Here is a 26,879-nt window from a genome sequence, read left to right on the forward strand (position 1 = left end):
TGAGAAACTGTTTTATTATCTATGAGAGAAGAGGATTATAGGGGGAGTGCACCATATGAAAAGGCAAAGGTACTCAAGCCAGGGAGCTTTTGAGGGGAACACTGAAAAGCCAAAACATTTCTATATCTGTGTTATTGGGAACAGCTGTGTCCCGGAGTCTCTTGCCCATGCCCCCCTTACTCACTTCCACTGTTTGCTGTACAATGAACTTCCCCAAATTTTAATGGCTTTATATTACAACCATTTTATTTGTTCACAGTTCTTTCAGCCAGAAATGCAGGTGGTGCTCAGTAAGGTAGTTCTGTTCCACGGAACAAGAGAGAGGGTTGGAATGTCCAGGGTGGCTTCTGTGTGGCTGCATCTGAGCAGCTGAGATGGGCTGGAAGTTTCAAAACTGCTTCCTTTAAATGTTTGGAGCCTCAGTGCACTTCGGGGTGGGTGCCCTTTCTTTCTCCACATAGCACGGGCTTTCACAAAGCATGGTGAACCCACATTTCACCAGGTGGTTAGTTTTCACAAAGAATAAAAATATCCAGATATATAGATGAACCCCATCTATAAAGTTACACAGCATCACTTCACTCTATTGGTCAAAACCAGTGACAGACTAGGACCGCGCAGATTCATGGATTTGGTGAAATAGACTTCTCCTCGAGGCAAGAAGCGAGGTGAAAATAATCCGGGGCCATGTTTTGCTTTCTTCCATACTCCACCAACCAAGAGTGTCACTATTCATCAGGTCAAACCCTTAGCAACCAAGTTGAACTCCCCTTCTTAACTTTGAACCATCTTATCTGCCTTCCAAGATCCCGGAAACCTGAAATCCAAACAGTTTAATGATAGCAAATGTTTCACATTAGTGTGTCTTGTTGCCAGTAGTTGGGGAGAAGATCAATATTAATGAAGAGAGAAGCTGTAAACATTGCTAATGAGGATAAAGCAAGAGGGACTCAGCTACTGTGGATATGTGCTTCTGCATGCAGTAAGTAAAAAGGACACTGTATGAAAGCCTGAATCTTTAATGCACCCAGCAAAACAACACCACCGACGTTAGCACTATGGATACATTTTAATAGATGTCTTACAAAAAGCTCTTTGCTTGAAATTTAACCCAAAGACTAAATTAGAGTCAAAGCCCCAGTCAGGTAACTGTGCTGTAACATGTGAAGAATTGATTTTCTTATTTTCAGCTGTCAGTCCTGCTACAAAGAATGAGTTTTAATTCTGGGGATGTTATTAAACTCCTTGCTTAACTGGCAGAAAAATGGAACTGCTAGCCGGGTGACGGTGGAGCCGCTGTCGGATTGAATGACACCTGTCAGAGTATGATGAATGACCCTCTCTTCCCCACAATCCCCTGTTCTGTCACTCAGGTGAGGCCCATTAATCTTCATCCTGGGCCTGTCAGGCCAGGCACCCATGACGACAAAATGTCTTGAAGCATTTACCCCCAAGATGCATTGAACAATAAGATCTTCTCATTGTCAGAGACACATAAAATTAGCATAATTTATTACAATTCCCCTCCCCCTCACTCCCTACCTCTATCACCAGCCCCCAAAAAGCAAGTGGGGGCTAGATGGGATTAGACAGATGGAGTGTAGGACCAGACTGCCAACTACAGAGCCCCCTGCAGTGCTTGATGAGGGGGGAGCATCTCTACAAACCAATCAAAAAGCTGGCAGTTCAATTACAGAGTAATAAAGGGACATTCATCATTCAATTAGGCACCTGTCATGGTTTCACAAAAGGGAAAACTTCTAACCTGAGACTCTGGGGAGAAGATGCTACAACCCGAAGACAGAGAAATAAATGAAAAAAAAAGGGACAAAGTCAATTACTGGCCAACCAGACAAAAGGATATCTTAAAAATAAGGGGAAAGTTCTCCCTAGGCAAAAATCAGGGAAGTTCAATGACCTTACGTAGATTAAAAGGGGCTAATATTAAAAGTAGCATGTACCCTCTTCTACAGTGCATTTCATGATTGAATTTCCCCCTCAGAAGCTACCCAGGAAACTGAATTTTGTAAGAAACAAAAAGGAGGAGGAGAGAGTAACTGTGTTACTCAAAAGCATTGCTCTTTAAATGACTAAGACATGAGGGCTAAGAGAGGAAAACCTAGGCAGACATCCAACTTTGATGCATCACCGTATCGAGAGGGTATGATTACAACTGGCATTTTGAAAATAGGATGCCCTGCTAATAATTGGAAATAAGAGGTGACAAATCTGATTTCTTAGCAAGTGCACGTATTGGTAACTGAGGCTGGAAAAAAAATTCATTTCATCATAAATAACTTTTCTTTAAAAGTCATTCTTACAATCTAATGGCTATTTCCTACCTCATTCATGTTAAAGCTTCCTGAGGTCTTATGATGCAAGATAAGCAAATGAAACACTGAATGTTAAAGCTTAGAAGCAATAATAGCAATGACTTAGCCAGTCCTCTCACAGTTAGGACCACCCACCTTGGGCAATGGTTCTATAAATTACTTCCTATAAATTCCTGTTAGGGATTGGACGTCACACCTCACCTCTACTCCCATGCTCGCTCCATGGCTCAGCTCCATATGTTTTAAATTATTAAAGATATTTTAAACAATAAGAAAAATTTTAAAGGAAAATATTGGCAAAGTCTCTCATGTTATGCAATAGTCACAACAAAGTAGAGACAAAAATAAGGTATTTCTAGTTGGAAGTTTGTATATAATCATTTTTTCAGAATTAATTATTCACTCTAATAACCTTTCTCTGTAGATTGTCAGGAGGAAGATTTATATATATATATTACAAATCTTCCTCTCTATATATACACACATATATATATATAGATATATATATTACAAATCTTCCTCTATATATATACACATATATATATAGATAGTTCCTTTTATAATTCCTTTTAACTATAGTTCCTTTTAACTATATATATAGTTCCTGTAATATATATATATTACAAATCTTCATATATATACATATATACATATACATATACATATACATATACATATACATATACATATATATATATATATATATATATATATATATATATATATATATAGTTCCTTTTGATAGTGAGTCAGGCCATAGGTTTCATGCAATATTCATCATGTCACTGTCCAGGCACCACCAGGTTCTCAGATGTGTTTTTTTAAGGCCCTTGGGATATGATATCATGCCCCTTCTATTTAATTCTAGGGAAGAAAGCTTCTTCTTTTTCCTTCTTATCTTCTTTGTTTATTTTCTTTTTAAGTTTTTCTTTTTGCACTTTCCTTTTCTTATTAAAAAAAAAAAATCCTTGACCCTTGACCCTTGAAAAAATTCTAGACAAACTACACAAGCAAATGTAGTTAATTTTTACAAGGAAACGCAAGGTCCTATATAGAGAAGAGAGATGCTTAACTCAGAATTTTGTGAGGATCACAGAAAATGGCCTTCGTTTTAGACTTTAAGATCCTTATTTGGGAATACAAATCTGTAAAATAATATGAGGGAATATTAAATTCATAGGTTTGTATGTCTGTGAATGTATGCATACATGTTAAATCAGGATCGACCTCATTTTGTTGTATGCTAAGATATATTGACAGGCCCTCTCTGATGTTTTTCAAAAGCCCTTAAATGTCATATCCCCAAATCAGTAGGATAGGTCATTCCATCCAGACTGTGTTTATTGGGTTAATAAGCCTCTGTAAAATATATTGCCAATTCCATTGGAGGAAGTGGAGTAGGGAGGAGAGGAAATGCCTTTTGGTTAGAGTCTGGTTGATGCATTTTTTTAATCTAAGAGAGGCTGTAGCATTTTTCCAGGTTTACATTTTTTCAGTGGGAATATAGAAACAAGATTACAGGTGGAGGGTAAAAATCACCAAGGTTATAATCACAAGGAAAAACTTCTAAGACAGAAAGTCTTCTTTTAAACCCAGGATTAGGATTAAGTCCCTAACCAGTAACAACATCTGAATAAATCTTCACTGATACTAATAGAACAAAGATTTAGGAGAACTGAATCTAATAATCAAAATACACAAAAAGTTCTACATTTGCTTATGTGCAAATTTATCTTGTGAGACCTATGGCAGGACACCCCAGCAGGGTCAGAAGTCCTGGATACTGCCATGTATCAGCTATGAGATCCCAGGTGGCCATTTCACCTGAACTTCAGATTACTCATTTGTAAAATGAAAGAACTGAACTAAATAAACTCAAGGTCCTCTCTATATATAATTATTTTATTTTCCAATTCAGACCCTAAAGTTGTATTTTCAGAATGACTTACTTTGTTTTGTTGAAGAAGCCAATGATGTTGGAAGCCAGCCTCCAGTGACATCTCAAAAAAATATAAAGAAAGAAGGCTGTTTCCTTTTTTAATCAAATGCAGTGAGTGTGTATGATCGCACTTTTGTTATTTCCACAAGCCCCACCCATCAGCCAATCAGGGTGAGTATGCAAATTAACCCAACAAAGATGGCAGTTAATTTGCATATCCAGGCCAGAGCTAAGACTGAATACAGCCTACCATGTTTCCCCGAAAATAAGACATCCTCCGAAAATAAGACCTACTTACAGGTTTCCTTCTGAGTGAAATATAAGGCATCCCCCGAAAATAAGCCCCCCCAAGCTAAACATGAGAGATTTGGTCCACTGATTCTGAAAGAAATGGAGTCACAAGAAATTCACCAGGAAATTCAGGAATTGGATTGTTATGATGATGTTTCAGAAGATGATGACATGATTGTCATTGAATAAATGAGTAAATTCTTGATACTGTAGGATTCACAGTTTGTCTGGTTTGTGTTGACAACTACCGTACTATCGTACCGTATACGGGTAATAACTTTCCTTTATTTTCATTTACAATAAATGTGTACCGTATTCTTCTTCATGGAAAAATAAGACATCCCCTGAAAATAAGACTTAGCGCATCTTTGGGAGCAAAAATTAATATAAGACACTGTCTTATTTTCGGGGAAACAGGGTAGAAAGAAGCCAAGCACTGCAGAAGGGAGTGAAGCTACCGAGAAGCAAACAAGCAGGGCAGCGGAGAAGGCCGGGAAGCAGGCAGGGAAGGGAGAAGGGAGAGAAGCAGGCGGGGCGCGGAGACTGCAGCAGGAAGCCCTATTGCAGGAATCTTCCTGCCAGGGGCATCTAGTGACTAAATAAAATTCTGTAGAATTGTGACAAGTTGAGATATGACAAATTGAAATCCATTTGGCCAAAGTCACTACTTACCTTTGGCTTTGCAGTCTACCTTACCAATACTGAAGATTTATAGCCATGTCTTCTCATTTCTTTTTCTTCTTTCAGGAAATTTGGATCTTTGCTGTTCCTTTTTAGAACATATTTCCCCCATTATCTAAAATAGAGTGTTTCTAAGAAAGTTTTCATAAACCGAAATGGCATAAAGTGAAGAAGCAATCACCTTAGGACACATCTTGCTAATGAATGCACAAAATAGAGATAAAGCCCAGATGCTCACAGACACAGCTCAAAGCCATGGCAGTTTAATGCTGAGATGCTGGGGGTAGTTCCTGGGGAAGGAGCTTGGTGGGACCACTGTTGCTGCTCAGGGTGTGCTGCCTCTACAAAGACTCACTGCAAAGTAAATGCTGGATGCCATTTCTGCTTTTCAGCTTTGTTTGTACAAGCAAAAATCTTCAGATTTTTTTCAGTCATCAAATACAGGTATAACTCAGGTCTTCCATAAAAACAGAGTGCCTGTCCTAGCTGGTTTTACTCAGTGGATAAAGCATCAGCTTTTGGACCAAAGGGTCTCAGGTTCAATTCCAGCCAAGGGTACGTACCTTGGTTGCAGGATCGTCCCTGGCCAGGGCCCTGGTCAGGGAACATGCAGAAGGCAACCAATCGATGTGTTTCTCTCACATCGATGTTTTTGTCTTTCTTTCTCTCTTCAATTCTCTCTAAAAATCAATGGGAAAATATCCTCAGGTGAGGTTTAAAAAAAAACAAAAAACAGTGAAGTGACCTAATTGAACTTTCAAAAAGCAGAGGATACCTGCATGTGAATAGTTATAACTGGTTTGGGATATTCCTAGGGGATGGAATGTCAAAACATTTCCTCACACCTATCTCTGCCTTTTCCTTGCTTTATCAATCTACCTTTCAGGGAGTACCACCTCTATTGTCCATCATCCTACAGTCTAGAGAGAGAAAAAATTCTAGTCTTCTCCTATCCTTCTTTTCACTATTTAAAGTATTACAGTATTCTACTTCCTGAGGACTAGAAACTGGCTTCCTTGGTTTTCCTTGATTGACCTTGAGTGAGTGAACCAAATAGGAGGCTTGGAGTGTAAGCCCCATCCCTTAGCTGGCCTCTGCCCCACTCCAAAGCTCACTCACTCCAACCTCATTGGTCTTTCTTGTTAAAGCTCATTGAAATCCTCCCCTCACTTTCAGTCATCTAACCACAATAGTCAATCCTAGTAAAACACAATTTATTCATTTATTTAAAAAAATTGTTCATTTTAATAGGTAATTTCTTATAAACAATTTAAATAAGCATAGGCAGAACGAGGTACCAAACAGACTTAGGTACTTTGCCTCGAGCCTGCAAACACATTCTCTGCCTAACCCAGATAGTAAATGAGAAGTTCTGTTTTGTTTTGTTTTGTTTATTTTCCTGTGAAACATGCAGGTAGTGCTCAGACCTACACCTCACAGTCTGTTTGACTATAGATAGACAGGACTGAATATTAGGCATGATTGAACATCCATAATTCATTCATTTATTCATTCCCTCACTCATTTACTCATTGGTGAGTTTCTGTTATGTGTCAGGCATTATGCTGGGGATTGAAAATACAAACGTAAGTAAAACTTAAGGCCTGTTCTCTGGGAATTCACAGTCCAGGGGGGAAGAGTCACACACAAATAGATAATTATAACACAGCGTGATGAGCACACTGTGAAAGATAGGCCCAGAGTATTAGGAAAGCACAGAGTCAAGGCTGCCCTAATTCCCTGAGACTCTCAGAAGGTAGACTCTCCTATAGTAGACTTTCATCATCCTGTATGATATCCGGCTGAGTATTGAGAGATGGAGATGGTGTTTGAAAAGAAGAAACAGGGAATGATAGAACAGAAAGCTTTGTTTCCATTCCAGGTAAGAAAATGGAGGGTTAAAAAAAAAAAAAAAAAGTAATCACACCAATGCAAAAAGAGGAGGAAGATAGCAAAGTATCAGGAATGCAGCTGGATGAATAATTGATGAGCTGGTGGCCTAACAGAGAGTCTCATTAATATGATCCTGCAGGTTCATTAAGTACTGTTCCAGGCTTTTCTTGGAGGGGGCCTCCTGAGCCTTGATTAGGGATTGTGTGGCTTTCACTTTGACATCAGAACTTTGAGCCTTGGGTTTCGGCAACTGCTTCCGAAGCTCCTATCCTTTTACCCCAGCACCTTTTAGGAGCTCTTCTCGATCCCTCTCTCACTAATCATGGGTCCCTAACCATGACAGTCAGTCCTAGTAAATAATATATCAAGATAAATGATAATTGTTCTGTTTTAAGTGTCTCCTAATGAGCATCATAAATTAAAAATTAATATTGCAAAGACTGTATGAATAGCATCAAATCCATAAACAAAGCAGCGGGTATCACGCTTGCAAATGAAAGCTAAACACCTCTCTTGTCCTCTTTTCCATTCTCTACCTCTTTCTGCCCTCCCCCAACTCCTTCCCACCTTTATCCTAGGCCTGCAGATCTGAAATTTAGGCTACCAGGAATTACATTGCAAATAACAATACCAGTCTTTTTTCTTTCTTTCTTTATCTTCCTTTCCTTTCCTTTCCTTTCCTTTCCTTTCCTTTCCTTTCCTTTCCTTTCCTTTCCTTTCCTTTCCTTTCCTTTCCTTTCCTTTCCCTTTCTTTCTTTCTTTCTTTCTTTCTTTCTTTCTTTCTTTCTTTCTTTCTTTCTTTCTTTCTTTCTTTCTTTCTTTCTTTCTTTCTTTCTTTCTTTCTTTCTTTCTTTCTTTCTTTCTTTCTTTCTTTCTTTCTTTCTTTCTCACACTATTTCTGGCCTGCTATTTATCTATCTGGCTTAGTGTGATTTGAAGACCCAATCCTGAGATTTTATTTTTCATTATTTTTTTTCCTTAACCAGAGATGGAGAAAGTGGAATTGAATTATGAAATACGTTTTAAATCATATTTTTTATTTTTCAATTACAGTTGACATACAATATTGTATTAGTTTCAGATGTACACCAGAGTGATTAGACATTATAAACTTACTAAGTGATCATCCCAATAAATCTCATACCCATCTGACACCATATATAGTTATTAGAATATTATTGACTATATTCCATATGCTGTACTCTACATCCTTATGGCTATTCTGTAACTTCCAATATGTACTTCTTAATTGCTTCACTTTTTTCACCCAGTTACCCAAACTGTTATGGAGCAGGACTTGCTTCAATGGGGCTTGGGTGCTCACCAAGTTCACCCCTTGAGAGTGTCACTTGTGTAGGTGATAGGGTTGTCTTCCAGTATGGTCTGAGCTGTCCCCCAGGCACACTGGCTCTGGGCCTCTCGGGAGGTGCAAAGTTAGGCACCACCTGTACCCTGCCTGGTGCCACTGGCACAAGTGATCTGCAGATGGCTGCTACTCATGCTGGGCTTGAAAGTGCCCAGGAGTGCCAAGCTCTGAACCAAGTCTGGCTGCCATTAGTGCAGGGCCTGGGCCACTTAACAAGAGACACTGAGTATGCAGAGGCCTGATGTTGTTTGTTTTAGATTTTAGAAAAGTCTAAAGCATGAGTCAAGAGAGACCATTTGTAATGAAAAGCCCCTGGAAACAGTTTAAGTGAGCCTGCAAGTTGGGTGGGACAGGGTCTCAGGGAATCACCAGGGTTGAACAAACAGTGTGAGACAGGTTGATGGAGATTTAGATATGGCACTTGCCTGCTGGCTCTGTGGGGGTGGTCTCAGAAAAGGAACAATGGCCTCTTCTAGCACTTTTGTGTGTGAGAAAGCTGTCCCTCCAGCTCTTACCCTGATGCCAACAATTCAGTTCCTCTTCATATACCCCTGGTGCATTTCAAGCTACTGCCCCAGTGCTGGAGTTCAGAGGGACTGACTCCAAGTAAGTATGGGTGTGGGTCCTTTAATAAGAACTGCCTGGGACTCCAGCAGCCCCTGTCTCACAGTCTCCATCCCTCTGGCTTTTACAGCCAGAAGTTATATAAAACTTCTCTTCCTGGCCTTGGAACCCTGGGCTGGTGGGCCTGGTGTGAATTTGGGATCCCTTGCTCCTCAGGGGGGACTTCCACAGCAGAAATATCTTTTCTAACTCTAATATACCACATGTGATCGTGGGACCAGCCTGTTCCATTCTCTGCCCCATTTACCAGTCTCAATGTGTCTTCCTCTTTAAATGCCTACTTGTAGAACTTCCATTCAGCTTGATTTCAGGTTGTTCTGAATGACAGTTGTTCTGTAGTTTAGTTGTAATTCTGATGTGGCTGTGGAAGGCAGCTGGTATTATATTTCAAATGGAGCCACATCTGGGAAGGATTACATTGGATAGCAAAATATTATCAAAAGGTGCGTGTAGATTATACTTATTATTTTATCTTTTGAGGGGTGTATTTATGTGTTTTTTTCAAATTCCTATAATTTCTGCAAATTTCTACTATATAATGATTATTATTACCTGTGTAATAGAAAAAGAAAGAAAATACCATTTAGCAGTGAAGACAAGTAATTACTCGGGCAGACACAAAAGCCCTGTCACAAAGGCTAAAATAACACAATTTTTATGAGCATGTAGGTGTGTATTATTTCTACCCTTCACAGCAGCACTAAAGGATCAATGACATTCTTCTCAACATCCAATATAGAGGAAAAGGAGGTTTAGCTATCAGGCTGTGAGTATTCAATTTCCTCTTTTTGAGATGGACACATGGACATAGGATATTAAGTATTTCACTTATGTACCTGATAGCCCATGTTGGAATTCTGGGATTACCCAGAAACCTACTAGTTATCATTTGGGTTCTCATGCAGGCTGCCAACAATGAGAATCCATAAAGGTCATGCTCATGGTCTAAAAAAGGTAAGTATTTTAGACCACATGACAGTCTATTTTAGACCACATGACAGTCTATTTCTTACTGTGAGCTAATACATTAGCTTTATTCTACATAAACTCCAGTTGCTTTTGGACTGAAGGAACAAAGATTTCCTACCCTCACTGACTGCTGAAGTCTCTATACTAAGTCCATATGAGCTCCATGTCCATAAATGCTATCTCTCAGTGGATTTGCTTATTTTTTAAAATCCAGGGGCTTGGATATTCACATAGCCACACATAGAGAAAATATAAAAACAACTCACCTCTTTGGCAAGTGAAGTACATAACTAATGAAGGTAGTTTTAGTTCAGGCCAGGAATGTGTGCACTACACATTGGTATTGGCATTGTTGCCACTCTAATTCCCTCACAAAACTAGAGACACCAGTCGAAACCGGTTTGGCTCAGTGGGTAGAGCGTTGACCTGTGGACTGAAAGGTCCCAGGTTCGATTCCAGTCAAAGGCATATACCTTGGTTGTAGGCACATCCCCAGTAGGGAGTGTGCAAGAGGCAGCTGGTCGATGTTTCTCTCTTATCGATGTTTCTGGCTCTCTATCCCTCTCCCTTCCTTTCTGTAAAAAGTCAATAAAATATATTTAAAAAAAAAAAAACTAGAGACACTGCAGTCATAATATTATGACAATGAAAAACTGGACCTCCCTCTCCCTGGGCTACCCTAAACCCAACAATGGCTAAGCCTCCCCAAACCAAAGTGTGCATAAGTACATACAGTGCTTTAGCTAATTAAATTCACTGCAGAACCAGAATTCCAAGAACAGCAGTAACACATTTTTATTTTTGAAAAATGCCCCCATTGAAACAACAGATCTGAATGCAAATGGAAACTAAGCATTGGATAATGCTCACTTTCACATCTGTCAACATTTTAGAGAAACTTCAAGTGGAATACATTTGTGGTTCTAGAAATTCATAGTTTATGCATAGAATACATGTGAGAAGACTTTGTTTTCACAGGTACCCAGGTTTCACAAACCTTTGAAGCTAGAAGGGCTCCTGAGAGTCACGTAGATCTACCCCCTCGTTTAACATGTGTGATGAAAGTTCAGAGAGGTTGAGTCACACTCAAGGTTGCTCACATGATTAGATTTCAGGAAATCTAAAGGCTACAGAGAAATTGGGGGCAGGTTTCCCATTGTAGCTTTGCATTTGAATGGCAAATGACTCCATCTGAGATCAAGGGCTAAGCCAGACAAAATTCACTGGGCCACCTAACCTTTTGGTAATTTCACTAGCTAAAATTAATAGATAATTGAAACATTTGCCCAAATTGCTTTGGTGAAGTTTTTATTTATGTTTTTTTTTGTGTGTGTATTTTTTTGTTTGCGGTGTTTTTTTGTTTGTTTTTGTGTGTGTGTGTTTTGTTTTGTTTACTTAGAAATAGAATAGAACAGTCAGTGTGGCACATCTTTTAGTGTTTAAATATTAATAAGGTCATATAGAATATAAAATTTGTTCTTATTATGTTATACAAGAGTTTTCTTTCACAAAACATTTATATGTTATACAGGAGTATTCTTTCACATGTTTCAATGATATCTATCTATATACACAGATAAAAACACACCTGAGCTGGGTTATAATGTATAATATATTTCTTACTGTAGGTCATACCAAAAAAATGGAAATTCCCTTCAGGAGACATTTCACTTCTGGTCCCACATTAAAACCAAATCAAAACAAAAAAATCAGGAATTGTAAAATAACACCTCTTATAAAAATTTGAGGAATTTTGTGTTAAATAGCCACTTTAAAAAAAAAATCACTGAGGCCTGACATGTTCTAATCCTAGAACTATTACGATGTTTTGAAATTACTAATTTGAAAACAAAATGTGGGAAACTAGAGAAAATGACATGAAAGGCAAAAGAAAACAGAATGTTCTTCCCACGGTTTTAAGATTTTTTTTTTCTTCTCTCATCTAAAATCAAAGTTTGAGGTAAAGAACAAATTCAATGCACTCAGTTCCTGGAACATAGTAAATGTTTACTAATAGATGTTGAATGAACACTAAGTGAAAGAGTTTGTTATTGACCTGCTATGCAAAGGTAGGCAATTAGGGGCCTTTAACCATCCCATCCAGTATGCAAATCAGGCTCACACTCACTTACTTTCCTGAGCTACTTGGGCAGTGAGCACAAGCCCCAATCCTTCCAGGTGTTTGTGCTGCAGAAATGTTTGACAGGCTGACACAGGTATATTTTGGGAGGAAAATAACAGTAAAAATTAATTAAAGGATATCTGAAGAAAGCCAAAGAAATTACCCAACCTATCTGCAAACCGCACGCTGAAAATGAATGGGTTCTTCAGTGTTTGGGACATTTTTAGTGTTATAAAAATGTAGACTATGGGAGCTATTATATCAAGTAATTTATGGGATAAATATTGTAATTCATTGAATGTCACGACTTATCTTTTATTCATATAGTTACTATTCCATTACCAGAGAGGGAGGTTTGTCAAAGGTTAATTATTTTAAATTGCTCCGGCAAATTTATTTTGATTTGTACAATTTTTTTTGAATAATCATAGGTCTATATATTCATACATCTTTATGAGGCTTCTTTTTAAAAAATAATATTCTTTGATGAGGCAGTTAAAGCTAGATATATGCCTTAGTGATGTCTTTAAAATATATTCCCTTTAACTCTGTGTGTAGATCTACACAGAATTGTTATACTGTTATTATTATTATTACTGATATCATCAGTCTTTTTAAAAACTTATTATTTTTTCAAGAAAAATGCCAAATGGCAAGGAAATACAACTTTGACTTTCTCAAGGGGTTGGTCATGGTTCACAGTACCTTGACTCTGGGTCGCTATTTGGAATGCTGCCCTGAATGGTAGATGAGGAAGCTGTCAGCTTCTGCTCTCTGCTGTGTCCAAACCTCTGTTTCACATGAGGCTGTCCCTAGGCCAGGGGTAAAACATGAAAACCAGTCCTTGAGGGAGAATAAGTGATGGAAGGTAAACTAACTTCCTTCAAGGTTGGGGAAATCATTTTGAATTATAAACCTAAATGAGAAAGAAAGCCAAAAGCAAAAAGAACACTTAATCTATAATCTATAATCTATAATCTGGTTCCTTCTCCTTCAAAACCTATGGCCTCTCTCAGGAAGTCTTTGTGATTATGCTTATTTTCTTTTCCTTTCTCAAACACGAACAAATGCATATTTCTTTAATATGGTCTTATTATTATGTTGCTTTTTAATTATTCATAAATTATTTGAGAGTTAGAGAGATAAAGTGGGAAAGGTCCACTTTGGAGTCAAAAGACTTAGGCTCATATTTAAATTCTGTGTTTTATTATCTGTATGGTCTTACATAGGCTATTCGATTTCTCCAAGACCCAGTTTCTTTAATGTCAAAGAGAAATAAGAAAACCTACCTATGAGCGTTGTAGAGTTGGTAATATGTCACCTAATAATTGCACATTTCTCTGGGTTTATAAAATTCTTGCATATTTATCTCCTTTAATCCCCAAACAACAGTATAAAGATGAACACTATTACCCATCCATTTTTATGTAAACTACATAAAAATGCTATTTTTAACACCATAACTTATTATTATTTTCAGTCTGTGGATTTTATATTATCAATTTAATATTAACAGACCTAAAATACAGCCTATATCTACCTTTTATTTCTTTATTTTATTTTATTTGTTCTTTACATTCTTTTCTTTTAAGTAGCTTAATGAATAGATTCAGAAGATAAATTTTTCCAGTACAGACAACAAGTGTTTTTTTTTTAATAAATGCTCAGCAAGGTTGTGTCTATATCTTGTAAGAGTAACCGATTAATTTCACTGGATACAGGAAGAAAATAATAACCTACCATTTGATCAAAATCTTCACTTTTAGCCAGTTGTACTGGTTTCATGTACATGGTAAAATGTTCTCAGAAAGCACAAAAATTCAATAGTACAGAAATAAAACATACTCTATAATGCTATTGTTAGCAAAGCATGAACAGTGGCCCAAGCACAGAAGCTGTAAGGTATTTCCCAGGTATTACCCTACTGGTAGAAGGCAAACTCTATCCAGGAAAGACATTTCTGTGTTGCTCATACTCAATATTTTGGGTGTCTGACATATGGTTGGTGCTTAATACATATTACCTAAGTATAAAGTCTTTCTTATATTTATATAAATCAGACCTTTAGAAGACCATGAAACTTTACAGTTAAGGAAAAACATGGAATTTTAAAATGTATTCAGAAGAGAAACAATGTTGGAGATGGGACTCATTAACGAAAGTTAAATTACTCCAAAAGAGAAAAATAAGGGGAGATTGCATTATCGAGCTTCATATACACTATCTCCAATGGGCAAAACATGCTGGTAAGCAGTTCCTTACCTCTGCTGCAACTAGAAGCAACTATGGCATAAAAGCTGTGCATCAGTCAAAATAAGTAAATAAATAAATATGTAAATACATCCATGCATGCATACATAAAATAATCCCTTGTGGAGAAGTGACAGAAAGTGAATAGGAAATGACAGCATTAGCTCTCCAGGTTAATCTTTTGCTCTGAGGTAGAAACAGCCACTGTGTGTCTCATTAAGTAAGGTCTCTTCCATTGGTATTAGTAGAGATGAGGAAACCAAGGCCAGGAGCAGTTGAATAACTTGTCCGAAGTCACATGCTAGTGGCCCACAGCACCTGGAACTGTGCACTTCTCTACCTTCTGAGTCGAAGAGGTCACTGATACCCACCCATTCAATCTCAGTGTTGACCAGCTCTACAGTGTTTCCTCCATGGAGCTTAGAGGATCCTACAACCGGTTTCTACTTTTACTTAAAAGACCACATGACAGCAGAAGCTGACTGATGTTTATGATAATGCAAAACCTTTACTATGGCTGCCCACAATTTTTAAATATATTTACGTATGCAAATGTTTTATTCTTATTTAAAAACTCTCCTTTACACAGATTTCACACAAAAATTAGAGCCCAGTGAGATAGACCACTGTGGACAAATAATAATGTTCAGGCCATATATTCTATTTTGAAACCTCTCTATTTGCTGATTCAGTCTGTGGATTTTATATCATCAATTTAATATTAAATATCCACGGGCTTTTAAATTATAGAATCTAGCACCTAAGGTGAGGTTTTTGTATGAGGAGACACTGGACAAAGGTGTGAAAGCGCTGGCAACTACACCAGCCCAAGATACTGCTATAAATCAGCAAGATGCTGGAATGAAAGACAGACATGGAGACCAGTTCTATCAAGCACCACCAGAGAAATGTATGCAGCATCCAGCAACCTTCACCAGACATCATCTGATTCGTGTGGAATGGCATATTTCTATTTTTAATTCTTTTTAACAAAGACCTCCATGTCCAGAATTCCTCAAAGGCCTGCAAAGTGCTGTTCTGATCGCCCCTTCATGCTTCCAAGCTGCTCTGGGATAATGTGGTGGGGGGAAGGCCCCCAGGGGAACAGCCGATTGGATTCTGGCAAGCCGGACCAAACATCTGCTTCAAACAAAAGACATCTGCATATTTCACATTTATTTTTCATAATTTACAGAAGCAACCTGCCAAAATTCAGCAAGGGAGAATACGCGAGCGCGTAATTAGCTTAAAGTTTGCTTGCTTTAGAAGTGTGAGCATGAAGTATGAGCATGAAGCCAGAGCTCACCTGGGAGGACATCAAGGAGTGGCGAACTGCAGTTTGATTTCTGGAAATTCAGTTTAGGCTTTGTATGCCAGGGCACAAGAGCCAGCGCCGCTAGGCTTGGAAGAGACAATATGGCAGAGGTGACACTAGGAGGTCCTTTTGTTTTCCCATCAAATAAAAAAACTTACACACCGAGGGGGTGGCCTAAGATAATTTTACTTATTAAATAAGAATTGGTTGAGCAGAAAGATTTCTCCTCCTGTTTAGCACTGCAGGATAGATGATGGTGCCATGTTTCCTGGCTTTTAATTAATGATGTGTCTACCAAGAGTATCAATGGTGTAGTGAGAAATCAGGTGTGGGCATTGCATTGTTTTCCAAAGCATCTGAAAGTTGTTACTCACCAAAAATACTGGAGCGTATATTTGTTGTCCCGCTGATGGTATGTTTGGGGTATGTGATGGAAACATCAAGAGACCAAGATAACGAATGAAATGACCAGGCTTAGTATATCCTGGTGCAAAGGATGCAACAAATTATCAGCCCTCTACAAGCTACATCTTCCCAGTTGAATTTCAAGTTTTGCAAAGGCATTATTATGTAAAATAACTAAACCTTGTTTAATCAGAGAAGAAAAAGAAAGAATGGATTTTTATGACTGAGAGAGGAAGAGAGAGAAACTAATTTCCTTTCCAGCAAAATAATTTCAATCCCCAGTATTTAAAAAAAAAGAAGAAAGAAAGAAAGAAAGAAAGAAAGAAAGAAAGAAAAAAAGAAAGAAAGAAAGAAATACTAGCTATGAGATAGTGTGGGATTTCTTGTTCTTTTAACTCCAAAGGATGCAAAACATTAGGTGCTGGGTGTTTTGTTGTTGTTGTTCTTGTTTGTTTGTTTGTGGTGTTTTTGTTTTGTTTTTTTAATATTTAAAACAAAGGCCCCTGGTGGAAAAGGGGACTGATATTTGGATTTTGCTGACTTCCTATTATCTTACGGTCTTAGTCATTGCTTTACAAAAATTGCTTTCCTGATTTAGCTGAATATACAATGCTGACTCTATATAAACCTTTGTAATAAAAGCACGGCAGCTCTGAAGGGTTTAGCATTTTATGTGCTCCAGCTCCACTGAAGATGCCAGACCAGGGGAGCAGCTGCTCAGAGGGTGGGTCCACAGCCACTCTGAAGACCAGGATTAGTGGCACTCCCACAGCAGACCAATTCTCGCAGGCCACGCCCTCCCACTCCCCACCAGTGCACAAATCCCATGCTCCGAGCCTCTGTAAAAAATGTATTTAAAATTAAAAAAATATATATTATAGATCTCCTCTTCTAGCCCACACCCAAGACTCTTTAATGGAGAGGCAACTTGGAAATGGAAAGAGACTGGGCTTCATTTGGATCTGTCTCTGGCCAGGTGGCCCTATTTTTGTGTGTGTGTTTGTTTGTTTGTTTGTTTGTTTTTTATGGCCTGTTGATTTTTAAGAATTAAAATGGACTTTACTCGTATAAAAATAACATCACAAAGAAACATGAGGAGCATACATTTTCTAAACTATCTCCCCAAAGTAAACCTTTGACCAAAGAGGTGCTGAGCAACACAATAGTACACTGGTGTGCCCTGGAAGGTAACTGAACAAAGGGAAAACTGGAGATATGCACAGAATGTGTATGCCTGGGCCATTCTTCCATTGGATAATGCTCCCACCAATCAGAGTCCTGTACATTTATGGAACTGGCCCATCTTGGCTCATAGGAAGGATACAAATTTCTGAAGAGGAAAATTATTTTGAGTGACCAAGAGCTGGGTCATATCAACAACAAACTGGCCGGATCATGTATTCCTATTCTCTTGTTGGGTGGCAGTGTCTAACATTTTTTTAAATGTACCCACATGTTCAGCATTTGAATTTATCAACCTAATCATGGCCATCAAAGTTTTTTTTGTACAGGACTGATTACTCTTGCCATCCAAAAATTGTATTTGTATCTGCAGTTGGAGCAGATCTGACTCAAGATCCAATATGACTCAAAAGTATCTCTGAACAGTTTCTGGAGAATCTCTTTTATTTTTTGCTATTTAAAAGCCACAGGAGCCAAGGGCACATGCCTGGGTTGTGGCTCAATCTCCAGTAGAGGGCATACAGAAGGCAGACAATTGATGATTCTCTCTCATCATTGATGTTCCTATCTCTCTCTCCCTCTCCCTTTCTCTCCAACATCAATAAAAATATTTTTAACATATCATATATAAAATAAAATTGAGATATTATTTTATAAAAGTCACAGGAAGTACATATTTTTTTTTCTAATAGATTTGATACTTAATATCACACAATATGTGCTCTTGGCCAGGACTGTTGGGTCTGTCCTTTGAAATCCTCCCTTAGAGTCCCTCACACTATGTATCTTTTACTAATTTTAAAGATAATATTCAAAAAAGACTCACCTCTTCTTAGCCCCAAAGTTTTTCTGGATTTCATTCTTTGTTATAAGTATAAAATGCAGCTTTATGAGTCTTTAAGAGACGAAAGAAATTAGCGATTGATGGTATCTTTTTATTGCTCACAATTCATCCTGCTGAAAAAGGCTGTTATGTCCTTCGAGTTGATTATTGCTCAGTCTTAAAGTTTCTAATTGTTTTAGATTTTTTCACTTATTTTAGACATTTTCACTTTGCCCCCTAGAGTAAATTAAGATGAAAGGTAAATTAAAAAAGAGGAATTCAACATAAAGAGAATAAATAAACAAAACACAGATTGCAAAGCAGGAATGAAAACAAGGTCTCCCAGACCAATCTGTTAAAGGAATGCTACAAAAGTGAAGTGTTTACTATTTTAAAACATTAATCATGTACTCACTCTGTTTATTTAGCTATCAATGTTTTTCCTGTAACTCTGACTTGAAAATGTGTAAGCTGTTTAGAATTAGGATTCAAACTGAGGCCAAATGATATTTCGATTATTTATATTGCAGAGCTTGTCTTAAAACTTCAGAGATGCAGTCTTTTCATTTCAATTCACACCTTTTTAAAAAGTCATTATTATTTTGTATAATGTGACATCTCAAGTAACTTTTATTGCCACCCACTACTATACGCCTAAGTAACAGCCATTAAAGATACAGAGCCCAAGCCCTCCATCAATGGGCCTATTCAGAAGATTGCCATCTATTGCTTTTCCCTAGAAGCCATGCCACAACCCCAAACATGCCATTGTAGGTCTTACTTATTCGCAATTAGGAATCCCAAAGAACTGATTTTCCCAATTTGGGGGCAGTACTATTTTTAGGGATGTTCGTATTTTTAACAAAATGTCACAATTCAAATCTACAGATGGAACAGAGCTACTTCAAATACTGATCATAACTAAGCACTTCTCATCTTATCTCACAAAGTGACAAGCTTTGTTAAGGACAGAAACAGATTACATAAAGATGATTTATTCTCTCTGCCTATTGAGAACGATAGAAAAGCATTAGAATCTTCTCCTGGAATAAGAAAATGGAAAAACTATCCCCATTAGAATACTAACAAAGTATGTATTTTCTTTTTTTTTTTTTTTTTTTTTTAATATATTTTATTGATTTTATACAGAGAGGAAGGGAGAGAGATAGAGAGTTAGAAACATCGATGAGAGAGAGTCATCGATCAGCTGCCTCTTGCACATCCCCCACCGGGGATATGCCCGCAACCAAGGTACATGCCCTTGACCGGAATCGAACCCGGGTCCCTTCAGTCCCCAAGCCGACGCTCTATCCATTGAGCCAAACCGGTCCCGGCAAAAGTATGTATTTTCTTTGAAAATTGTTATTGCTGTCTTATAACTATCCATATGACTCAAGGGAGCTGGAAAGTTTTGGCATCTTCATTTTCTACAGCTGACCTAGAATTTCTCCAGTGTCCACCTCATTTCTTCCCATGTTCCACCTGCTATGAGAGTTGTTTCTTCCCCTTCCCTAACGGATATGGGGGTGTCCCGCCTCATGGTGGGTCTCCATCTGGCTCCAAGGCTGTTTTCCACTGCAGCGTCTCATTTGGTGCTTAGTGGGTTATGGCTTATTCTGGCAAGTTTCATATTTACTGTTTTAAGAACACCCAGACTCTCAGGCAAATAAGCTATCCTGGGCCTTGTCTGGCTCTCTGTCTCAGTCTTTAAGGAACTCAGGACACCAACCTTACCTACCTATGACCTTTTCTCCACAGCCTGAGAATTAGAAGGGCTTCTCTTCTATCCCCTCCCAGTCATGCCATGGGGATTTCCTCATGCTTTATTTCAAAGAGTAGCTATGGAGGATGGGAACTGATTTATGTTAAGAAAAAGTAAAACTTCATTTCCTAGTTTCAAGTTTGCATCCCATGAACATTATGGAGAGGGCCCCCTGAGGGGACAGTGGGTGCCAGTGCTTTCATTCCCTCCTATCTGTGTCCTTTACCACCCCACCCTCTGTCCTTCCATGGTGGCTCTATTCCTGCCCTCTGGGAGCCCAGTGCCCTTACAGGCTATTCACCTTCTTCAAACTAAACATTTCTGACAAAATAGCTCATAGACACTCAATGTTTGATGTATCGCCTCTCTTAGAGGAATTACAAAGAACTAACACTTGAGCCAAAGCAATGAATCACTAAAAGTGGAGTTTTGAGCATTAGTGGTTGAAGAAGAGCGTTGAGTGTAGACAAGGAGTTTTCCAGATTCTGCCAAAAATAATACCTTGTGATGAGATAACCTCCTAGGATTTTTCTATTTATATGTTCAACCAGAAATGTGCCTACATGCCCATAAGCACACATACATATGCAAACACACAGACACTTCAAATTAAAATATCAAGGCATATGAACAGGAGATGAACAAATATGGAAAAACTTTAACACATAAATATTTTATAAATATGAACTGCTAATGTATGTTAATTCATTTCATAAAAAGACAATAAAGAGTCATGGAGAATATAAGGAATTACAGAAATGACATAAACTAATCCATACAAATCCCAAATAACTCAATTTTGTCACAGAATCTGCCAAAGAATGGCCTTTTAACATACTGTTTTTTCTTAGTGGCAAACAATAGCCACACACATCTTGCTGTGACCAGTCATTGACAAAATATCAACTGTCCTGTTTTATAAAAAAAAAAAAAAAATCATTTCAAGAAAATCTACAAATGTTTACCAAAGCTGATTCCTTTTTTTTCCTTTTTTTTTTTTTTTTTTTAAATTTTGTTTCCCATTCACAAGCTATGGGAGTCTGAATTAGTGGTGTTTTAGTTACTGCAATAAAAACAACTTCCTGTATTTTTAATATACAATCTTCTTAGAGAACATGTGGTGATGTTTTTCTTTTTCTACTGGCCTGATATCCCTGACAAGAGGCCACTCTCTGCAGCACGTGGTGGGTGTGCCTCAGCTTGGCCTGGCAGCGCTGCTTGTGCCTCATGACAACGTTTTGAGGAACAAATCTGGATTTGCCTGCGCCTATCTTGATGGGCTTTGTTTTTTGACGTGTGCAGACAAACTTCGGGCGATGGATTCATTCAATCTGTGACTCCCCACAAGGATTCTCTTTTCAAAATTCAGCTTGAAACTCCAGTCAAATCCCGTCTCCATTGCTGAAACTGTCACCGGTACTCAGGAAGGAGTGTGACGACCATGTTGCTCTGAAAGGGCAAAGCATCCGTCCGTGGGGGGTGGTTGGATGTACTGGATAGATTTTTCTCCTTTAGGAAGAAGCATTACCATCTTACTACTCAACCGTCCTTCCTTTATAGCCCAAAGTGTGCTTATGTGTTAGGGCACATCAGAGATGCGCAAGCACGCCGCCATGTCTGCCATGCATCAGCGTGCCGGCCTTGGAGGCCCTCCTCAGGCTATGGGGCATCTACGCTTCACATCACTCTCCAGAGGAAAGATAAAAAGAGCCAATTTAAGAACCTACCTTCCACAGTGGCGAACAGCATCCCCTCCCAAGGAAATCTGATTGCCTGCTACTGCAGAAATGCTTTCTTGTTTCTTGAGTTCAACTTGGGTAGTCACTCAGCCAATATCTTAAAGTCAAGTTTATCTATAATAATAACAGTTACTCTACTTTGGGTATCTATCATCTCTTCAATTCCACTGTTTTATGCTGTATTTAAATTTTGCCCCAATTTCAATAATCTTGATATGTAGCTATTATTTATTTTTTGAGGAAATGTAAGCTCAGAGAAGTAAAGGGATTCGTCCAAGTTCACACAGTCAGGAATGGTACAGAGTGGGATTACAAACCCTAAAATTCTGAGACCCTACGTGGTGTTAGATTTGGCGTTTAACAACTTGGGGCACCACCTTCTCTGCTTCCAGCCCATCTCTTACCAAAGCCACAGTGGCGACAGCTGGTCTTGCACAGGCATAACCTGCACTGCCTCCCTCAGATGCCTGGTGTAGGGCCTCTGACATGGTGACACTGCTCACACTCACACAAGTGTCTGTTACTTGCAGGAGTGGCTAACAGCTTCCCCCCTCTGTTCTTTGGGACAATTCTACAGGAGTGCACAGCTCCTCAGAAAGTGCCAACAGGTTCAAACCTGTTAATCCTATTGGTGGCCTGCTCAATGCGAAATGATGCAGCCCGGAATTGCTTTACTCTCCCTGTCCACTTCTTGTTCCCTGGAACCACTTCCCCCAAAAGAGTCTCTCTCTGCTCTGCTCTCCAAAGGGAACCTAGGGTGAAACAAGCACAGCGTGTCACACTCTAAAAGTGGCAGCTGAATGTATCAAATAGGGAAATGGTTTGCTTTTACTTGAGAATTCATTAATGGACACTTAATGGTTTTCAAAGGCAAGGCATAGAGCCTAGTCTAGAAGGAACACCTTAAATAAGGGGGCAGTAACCAGCAATGTAAAACAGAAATGTTTTCTATGGGGAGAGGTGTTATTTTTATATTAACTACACACAGGGCACGGGGAGGAGCCAAGTGCATAGATAAGAAAAGAGAGAAAAGAGGAAAGGAGACTCGGGCATCGGTGAGGGCATGGGCCCCAGAAACATGACCTAGGTCTAAGGAGAGAAATGTTCTGCAGGTGATCACCTGTGATAGAGCATGAACAACAGACTTCATGACCGGAAGTATTTGTTCCAGAAAGGTCCATGTTGTCTGTTCTCATGAATTCCCCAATTCTTCAGCAAAATGGCTTAACCATGATCACATAATGCGACTCTTATGACAACCTGAGAAAGAGGTCAGGGCTGTGTATGCCCTGAGGGAGGAGTGAGAGGAAAGGACCATAGCTCACTGAAGTGCAAGCAGAAGAGCAGGTGACAAGAATAGAGCAGTTTGGGGTAGTGGTCCAAGGTGAAAAGTGACAGACAATAAAGGGGACATCTAAGCACCTACCAGGAACCAGAGAAATAATTGAGGGACAAGGTTTCATAGAGAGCTACATAGGGAATAACTTTGAGTTGTTTTATTTAGCTATTAAATGAAGACTAGAAGGACTTTGGAATATTTGGCAACAGGCACAAATATGGAATTAAATAAATGGGCAGGGAGTGTTTTATTCATGCACTAGAGGCCCAGTGCACAAAATCATGCAAGACCCAGACTCACCGCACTGAGAAACTGAGATTCATCGTGCCGCAGGACCCATCAATGAACCTCTTGGTGACCAGTCATTTGGTCATTATGGGGTTACAGCCACTGATCTTTTATAATATAGATTCCATATCAGCCCTTGAATATTCATTTGTTCTTTAAATATTTGTTAAATATTCATTATGTGTCAGGTACTAGTCTAGACACTGGGATATTGTGGTGGTGGGGAGATGGAGGAAGAGAAATAGTAAACAAAACAGAAAAAAAATTATATTCTATTAAGAGGAAAATAGAAAAAAATAGTAAAAATATAGAATGTTAGATAGTAATACATTCCTTAAAGAAAATAAAAGGGGAAAGAGGGATAGAAACGTGACAAATAAAGATGTAGGAAATGTTGGCACTATTTTTTGTTTCACGCCTAAGAGCAAGTTTTGTGGACATGACAATCAAGGCCATGTATTTAGGTTTCATCAAACACTTATTTCATGAATGTGAAGTGCTATTTGATCATTTGCTGTAGAAAAGGTGCTGAGCTAGGCAACAATGAGAAGACAAAGATGAACAAAAAGGGTTTCCAAGGATCTTTCAGGTTAGCAAAGATGCTCAAGCATTTATAGTCTAGCAGCCTTTCTTCATCAGAGTCTAGCAACAGAATTAAGGCCATGTCTTTGAGCCTCCATTTTATTTTATTTATTTATTTTTTAAATTATATTTTATTGATTTTTTTTACAGAGAGGAAGAGAGAGGGATAGAGAGTTAGAAACACCGATGAGAGAGAATAATAGATCAGCTGCCTCCTGCACACCCCCCACTGGGAATGCGCCCGCAACCAAAGTACGTGCCCTTGACCGGAATGGAACCTGGGACCCTTCAGTCCACAGGCCGACGCTCTATCCACTGAGCCAAACTGGTTTCAGCGGGCCTCCATTTTAAGTTATGCATCCAGAGTGTTAGTTATGAACCATCCTTGGGATAATTGGGAAAGAAAATTAATTCTGGAGAGAATCCAAGATGGCAGCTCGAGTAGGCAACTAGCAGCAGCCGCACACAACAATTTTAATAATATACAACTGAAATATAAAATGGACATTACCCAGAACTACAGGAAAGTCGACTGACTGGAAATCCTACAACAAGAAGCAAGGAGAAAACCAGAAGGAAGTGCGGAGGAGCTGTAAAAGCCTAAGGTACGGAGACACGTGGCGCGCAGAGAGGACGGAGCCAGAGAGGAGGGAGGCCGAGTGCCTGGCTGGCGTTCCCAAGCGGGAAGCAGAGAAAAGCTCCGATTGTGCTGAGCCCAGCTCCAACTGCTCTGAACCCCAATTCTAGGCCAGGCCCTGGGGACCCAGGCTCACCCATAGGGAGCTGGGCTGTAAGGCGGAACTCCAGGGAATGGCAAGAGGAGGTCCCGGAGACGCGCACAGTGCGCGCAGAGAAGGGCCGGCCGTGGGATTGCCCTGACGGGAAGGAGACAGGGGCTCCAGACTGCTCTGAACGCCACCTCCAACTCCACTTCCAACTGAACTGAACCCCAATACCGGACTCATTGGAGGAGAGCATAGACAGTTTGGCAGCAGGTGAAAATCGAGGGCACCTTTCTCTCAGAGGCGCTTGCAACAAGTACTGAAAGACCCTGAGTCTCAGGAGTCGCATAGGGCGGGGCTGACGGAAGCCAAGGCTGTAGGCTCCACCCTGAAACCCCGCCCCATCAGGAAAGCTGCCTGCGAAAATGCCTAAACCAAATAGATCACAAACGAAAGAAATGGAGGACAAAAAGCGACTGGATATAGAGTTCAAAACCACACTTATAAGGTTTTTCAAGTCTCCTAGAAAAGGCCGATAAAATAAATGAGACCTATGAGGATATGAAAAGGGATCAACAAGAAATGATAAGGGATCAACAAGAAAAAAGAATACATTGTCTGAAATAAAAAATATTTTACAGAGTCCTAAAAACAGAATAGAAGATCGCAAGAATCAAGTAAAAGATTTGGAACATAAAGAGCCAGAAGACACTCCTCTGCAGAAGCTAGAAGGCAAGAGAATCCAGAAAATTGAAGATGATGTAAGAAACCTCTGGGACAACTTCAAACGATCCAACATCAGAATTATGGGGGTCCCAGAAGATGAAAGAGAGCAAGATATTGAAAACATACTGAAAGAAATAGTGACAGAAAACTTTCCCCACCTGGTGAAAGAATTGGACTTACAAGTCCAGGAAGCACACAGAACTCCAAATAAAAGGAATCCAAAGAGGACCACACCAAGACAAATCATAATTAAGATTCCAAGAGCAAAAGACAAAGAGAGAATATTAAAAGCAGCAAGAGCTAAGCAGGTAGTTACCTATAAAGGAACACCTATACGATTGTCAGCTGATTTCTCAACAGAAACCATGCAGGCCAGACGGGAATGACAAGAAATATTCAAGGTGATGAATATTAAGAACCTACAGCCAAAGATAATCTATCCAGCAAAGCTATCACTCAGATTCGAAGGTCAGATAAAGAGCTTCACTAATAAAAAAAAGCTAAAGGAGTTCATCACCACCAAACCAGAATTATATGAATTGCTGAAGGGGGTTCTTTCAGAAGAGAAAGTAAATAAAGATAAAAATTATGAACAACAAATACGTAACTATCAACAAGTGAATCTAAAAACCAAGGAAACTAAAAAAAAAAAAAATCTGAGGAACAATATTAACTGTTGAATATAATAGAATCAGAGGTATGGAAGGGGAGTGAACTGATGATTCTTGGGGAAAAGGGGAGAGGGAGATGTGGGAAGAGACTGAACATAAATTGTGCACCTATGGATGAGGACAATGGGGGGTGGGGAAAGGATAGAGGGTGGGGTAAGAAGGGGGGGAAAGGAACATTTGTAATAATATGAACAATAAAAATTTATTAAAAAAAAAAAAAGAAAATTAATTCTGTTTTCTATGCTAGAGATGAGAAACTCCAGTTGAGAAAGTCAGAGAGAGGCATGGGTAAAAAAAACAGACCCTAAACCCTTTTTTCTTTGTTTAATTATTTTTAATATGTTGTTATTGATTTCAGAGAGAGGGGAAGGGAGAGGGAGAGAGAGATAGAAGCATAAATGAGAGAGAAATATCAATTGACTGCTTCCTACACACCTCCACTGGGGATCAAGCCTGCAATCCAGGCATGTGCCCTGACCAGGAATCAAACCGATGATTTCCTGGTGTATTAATTGATGCTCAAGCACTGAATCACACCAGCCAAGCTCTTTGTTTTATTTTTTATGGTAATTGTTTTCTTTTAAAGACATTCAACCACCTAGGTATATTGCCAGTTGTTATTACAGGAAAATATATACTAAGAAAGGGGAAGACAAATTGGCCTCTAACAAAATATTTATCTTGAAAGAAGTAACTGTACAATATTCATTAAAATAGATATGACAATAACTTTATAACCTCCCTTGGAATTTTACCTGAGGCTTGATTGAGAATAACAACACCTGGGTACCATTGGAAGAGACACACAGAGCATAAAGGTTAGGGCCATTCAGTTCTTGAGACTTTGAGTTATTATG

This window comes from Pipistrellus hanaki (genome assembly GCF_964339955.1).
Source record: "Pipistrellus hanaki genome assembly, chromosome: 12".
In the NCBI taxonomy this organism is placed as follows: domain Eukaryota; kingdom Metazoa; phylum Chordata; class Mammalia; order Chiroptera; family Vespertilionidae; genus Pipistrellus; species Pipistrellus hanaki.